The sequence below is a fragment of the Colobus angolensis genome, unplaced genomic scaffold (assembly GCF_000951035.1).
Source record: "Colobus angolensis palliatus isolate OR3802 unplaced genomic scaffold, Cang.pa_1.0 Scaffold72, whole genome shotgun sequence".
Classification (NCBI taxonomy): domain Eukaryota; kingdom Metazoa; phylum Chordata; class Mammalia; order Primates; family Cercopithecidae; genus Colobus; species Colobus angolensis.
This window is the reverse complement of record NW_012120932.1, coordinates 995,625-1,001,250: the sequence shown is the minus strand read 5'-3', so window position 1 is coordinate 1,001,250 and position 5,626 is coordinate 995,625.

Below are 5,626 nucleotides of genomic sequence, written 5' to 3'. Positions count from 1 at the left end.
CCGTATTGGAAAAAAAAAAAAAAAAAAAAAAGCGCACAAAATTATAGTAACAGATATTTCAGCAAGAGAAGTTACTTAAATATTGTCTCTTCTACTTCTGAAATATGTGCCCCTTATGATGTGTATGATTAGGTAATTTGAACAGTGAAAATTGGCTATGGAAATGTAGTACTTTCTCGTATATGTCAGAATATAATCGCTCATGATTTATAGCAAACTTCTGAGTTTGTATCTTTATTTTATATTTAATTATTTTTGTATTTTTTCTTAATTTGTCCATATTTGCTTCTGCAACCTCTTAAAACAGAGTTATAGTGAGAGCTCAGAGCACCTCAAGCAGCTGGTGGTAGAATAGCTCAAGCTGTTTTTTGTTCTCTGATTAGTATAAGATCCCAGGATGAGGAATTAAAATAAATTAGCGTTAGACTAAAAGAAATTCTATGTAAATAAAAGCATGTAGTATACCACAACATTGCAACCTGCCTCTGCCTCAGAAAACACAACATAAGAGCTAGAAACAATTCCAAAATGCCAATAAGTTGTGAACCTATGATTTGTTAGTTAAAATTACCAATTATATTTTGTACTTAAGAGCCTTACATGCTAAATAATTGTAAATATTGTGCCAAGTAAAGATGCTTTGCCTATGTAAATTTGTAGGCATCAAAGAGCACAGAATTACATGTCATTCATCATCATTTAAAACCATTTTAAGTGTTAGATAATTAATGATATTTTTCTCATATTGAAATGTAACATCTGTCTAATTCTAGATAGGGCATTAAAATACACGATATGTGTTTAAACTCCATAGTGTTAATTGATCCATAATTAGACTGTGCAAATAGGAAACATGTCACTTGAGATGGATAATAAATTCATATTACTTGAAATGGGAAAAAATCCTGTGCTGGTATGAATGATAACATTTGAATTGTTAACGTAAGTTTGAACTGTACACCCTCTATCCGCTTTGGTCAAATCACATTATTCCTAGTTACGACTTTTCCCCTAACTGGGAAAATTAGTTTCTACTGGTTTGTTTTAATTTCTCAGTTTGATAACAGGCGAAATTTGAGAAATGCATGCTAACTTAAATATATACCATAAATGTTTATAAAAACAAAACTTAACACTCAATTCAGAAAAAAAAAATCTGTTTAAAAATACTCTGATAGAAACAAGGATTCTTTTCACAAGCTGACCAATTACACGTAATTCTATGGAGATCTGACAGATAAATGGATTCCCAACTGGAACACTTTTATTCTTATGCTGTTTTCCTTAGTTATTAAAATCTGTGTCTCCAGGATTTAAAAAGCTCAATATTGCAATGATTGTGGATTAAAACTACAGCCATTTGGCATACAGAGAAGTTGTAATGCATTGCAGGAGGTACCATCAGCAAGATCAGCAGGGTGAACTTTATTAAAGTGTTTTTGCCACCCCTTGCCTATAAAATTCAAGCTGTTCTTAAACATTAGTCCTTAGGTAGGTTGCCCTCTGGAAGTAGAAATTTTTGCAAAATCTCACAATGCAAGTTTGTTGCTCTGGGCATGTCAATGGGTTAAAAAAGCAAATAAATAAAACCTCTTATTGGGCTTTAAACATTGTTATATTCTTTCTGTCTACATTTTCCCGTTTTCTTCATAACCATGCTGCTACACTTAAATGAAAACAAATTATAATTTTTAAGAAATGTGTTATTACATTATGTGCTTTTCTCCTGTAGTATGTTTTCTATTCAACATTTTTTTTTTTTTAATTTTAACTTACATTTGCTACCTTACGTTAGATAACCCTGCTCTGACATAAAGTCTGCTTTTAGGAGATGCTTAAAAAGTTGGATTATAGCACCAGATAGTATATCTTGCAAAATCATGGCTTGGACCAAGTGATTCTCTATTAACTTTTAGATTGATCTGGTTCTTGAAGGCTGTTTGGTTGACTCATGTGTTCATCAGACTGAAGTTTATCACAGATTTCTGGCTTTAGCTTTTTAGATCTTGTCGATTCTCACAGCATTAAGCAAGCAAGCTGTTCTTTAGTGTTGTAAATTTACTGGTGATGCTTTTGGATATTGCTTAATGTGGCATGTGGGTAAAAAAAAAAATGAGAAAATAGACAACCAGAGACAGAGGAGTGTTTGTGGCAAAATCATATCTACCTTTGTTCAGTGTCCAGGGAGCATGAGAACAGAGGATCTGATTTGATCTGCATTATCCTGCTGAAAACATGTCATGGTCAATGATTGATTTTTGAATGGTAATAGTTAATTTAAAAGGAAAAAATGGAATAAAATAATAGCATGAGGCATTTTGATAAAATTAAAAGAAGAATTTTATCATCACATTTAAATTTCAAGACTTTATAACAGCTGCAAAGCAAATTACAGATCTACATCTCTCCTAGCCTCACCCCATAAACAGAAAGAAGACGAGACTGCAGAATATTAGGAAATACATTGCCATGAACAAGCAGGATTTGAAAGCAGTCTGCTGTCTTATGCACTGAAACTGAGGACCCACACTTTAACAGAATCTAGATGCCCGAAGAAACACTGACTCAGATTACTACATTTTTTTCAATTTCTCAACTTTCATGGTTCAAATATCTTAACCTATATGCTGGTCAAAGAGCAAGAGCTCTTCCACATTTATTTTCCTATAGTAATTAAACTTATGTATTAGTGCTAGACCATTTTTTGATTTTCTAAGTCTTTATTAAGAGACCCCCATAATCAAGGAATACTAGAATTTGGTTCGAAGTAATGCTCCCCAGATACTGACACAGGATCTTTTCCCCCTTTGCCCAGCCCAGAATTCTCACCTTTCAAAGAGGATCCTCGAAATTCCTGAAGGTGACCTGCTTAGAATTTTGTTTTGTTTTATTTTTAGTTCCCTTTTCCTTTTAGGACTTTCCAAAACAAAAGAGTTTACCTGTCCTGTTCTGGTGTTTCTACTCTTCCTTTTGCCTCCTCTCCCCCAAGCCACCGCTATCCCATGGAGTCCAGTTCCCTATGGGTGAAACCATGCCTGCCTATGGGAGAAGCAGCAATCATGGATACGAAATAGGATTTTTCTCCTGGGAACTTAGTAAATGATCTTATTTTATTTCTTTTTATCAATAAAAATGTAACAATTAAGATTCTTTATGGGTCTGTTATGCCTGAATATAAAAATAGCATGAATTTTTTAATCTTAGTCTCCCTAAACTAGTTAAGTATTATGCTGACTAACCATAATAGGAGACCCAACAGTGTTTACACTATTCTTAGGTGTGAAGATTATACTGAGAATTAATCGCTTACTTTGGGATAAATGCACCAGTGGTAAGCAGGTAAAAAGTGGTAAGTGGAAGGATTATTAACTGACCATCACAGGGGAACTGGTTGTAGTAATACCTTACCTGTTTCCATGATTCCTTGAGGCCTGATCTCATTGACCTTTCCTGGAAGAGTGGCCTTGGAAAAGATCCTGTGTCAAGTAGACATGGTTGAAAAAGTGTCGAGATATCAAATCCATCACTGCCATAATGATTTAGAGAGAAGAAGCCTGAACCATGGAGACAGCTAAGCAGTTACCAATTTTCATGAATTCCATTTGAAGATGACAGCCTGTGAAAATATATTGCCTTCATTTGTCTCAAAAACACTCCTGAAATGAAAGTAAAGTTACACAAAAGGAATAAAATTGTAAAGGAAAGAAAATTGAAGGGAGTGGTTATTAAAGGACAAGACTTTTTAACTTCTAGAAGTCATACACAGAAGGCTGCTGCATGGATACTAAAGAACTAAGAGAGTGTAACTGTTTATGAGAACTCAGGACATAATCTAGATTGTAATCATCAGGTGTATGGAGTTTGAAATGAGGGAAGAGGGATAGAGTAAATTGAACTGTGTCTACTGAGGGACAGTGACATTAGACAGAATGAAAATGAACCCTAGCATGCCAGTGATAAACAATGTTTAACAAAATGATAATAAAACTCTTCTAAAATTTCAAGAGTCAAGGTACAAAGTAAGAAAGACTTAGCTATGATTGAGGATGTAATATAATATTAATTATCTTGACAATGTAAAATTAAAATGAATAGAAATAGCATCTGGAAAGGAGGAAGAAAAGAGAAATAATTTTAGAGGCACTATTATTCTTATATTTACAAACAAAGAGTCAACGAAATTTTTTAAAGTGGCTGAAACAATAAAAACTTGGATTATAATATTTAAAGTTACTTAAGAATCAATATCAATAAAACCATAATTTAATAATCAAACATTGACAAAATATTAGTGGACAAGAAGGTAGGAGATAAAATGAGCTAAACTTTTAGTTTTTTAAGATACAGCCAGTAAGCACTGCCTGAAGTTGATAAATAAAGAAAATGTGGTAAAATAATATTTATAATTATGGAGGAAATCACTAGGAAAAATGGAAACAGAAAGACTGTTAAAATGTTCCTTCAGGATAGAAATATTAGAGTTGGAAAGGGTGGTAAAGGCAAAATTTTAACCATAAAATCTTCTATACTATTTGGCTGATATTTATTATGTTTTATGACAGGCTAATAAAAGAAAATTCATTTAAATTCTAAATGTAAATGTGGTTCTAACAGTTGTTCTTTCTTTATTTGAACACAGTTTTCTCAGGTTGAAATGAGATAGGACCATGCCTGTTACACAATAAATACTTGATGAAATAAATCATGATTATTGTTGTTCTGCTTATTAACATCACTTTCCTTGGGTAGCAGGGTAGTTGGTAGAGAAGGAAAGTCAATATTCAATTATAAAGCATGTGGTTATGTATCCACATTTTCTTGACTACTAAACTGGAACTCATTACTAGACAGTAAATCCAACAAACAAGAAACCCAAGATCTGGAAAGTCATATTCCCATTGTCTTGTGTAAAACTTTGAAATCATCTAAGCAGCCTGTTTTGGGATTTCTATCCCTAACATTAACATCATCATAGAGTTTTGGGTTTCTCTAGACAAAAATTTGAGCTGAAAGTCAGCATCAAAACAGAGGTTATAGAGTTATCGCACCCTCATTAATGTCTCCTGTTTAGCATTATGAGGATTCAAGCCATTCTGATTCATTTATTTTTTTAAAATTTTTATACAACTCACTAATAGGAAAGGATGTTCTGCATGTTGCTTCAAATTTTAACTTGAAGTAGTTTTCATTTATTAAAAGAACTTGTGGTTTTTAATACATTGTTCTATTTAAGTGTAGGAGGTTTTCATTGGAGATGACATTAATTATAAGTAAAGTTAATTTAACAGATGGGTGATAATGAGATACTTGAATCATCAACTGAGAGAAAAATACAAACTTAGAAGAGAATGACAATCACTATTCACTGGTCATTTGTAGGCTATGTATCCAATATTTTAAATGATCATATTTAGAATTATATTACCTATTATATTGGGTAGAACATATATATCATAAATATGAGTTATGCTTAAACCAAAATACATAATTTCGGTGATGCCAAAATAATATACCTATAAAAGAACATTGCTAATAAATTGACTAAAAGTAGAGGCTATAATTCTATTTTTAAAGCATGTTGCATTAAATTCTGTATTTACATTTAAATTCAACATAAAATCATGTT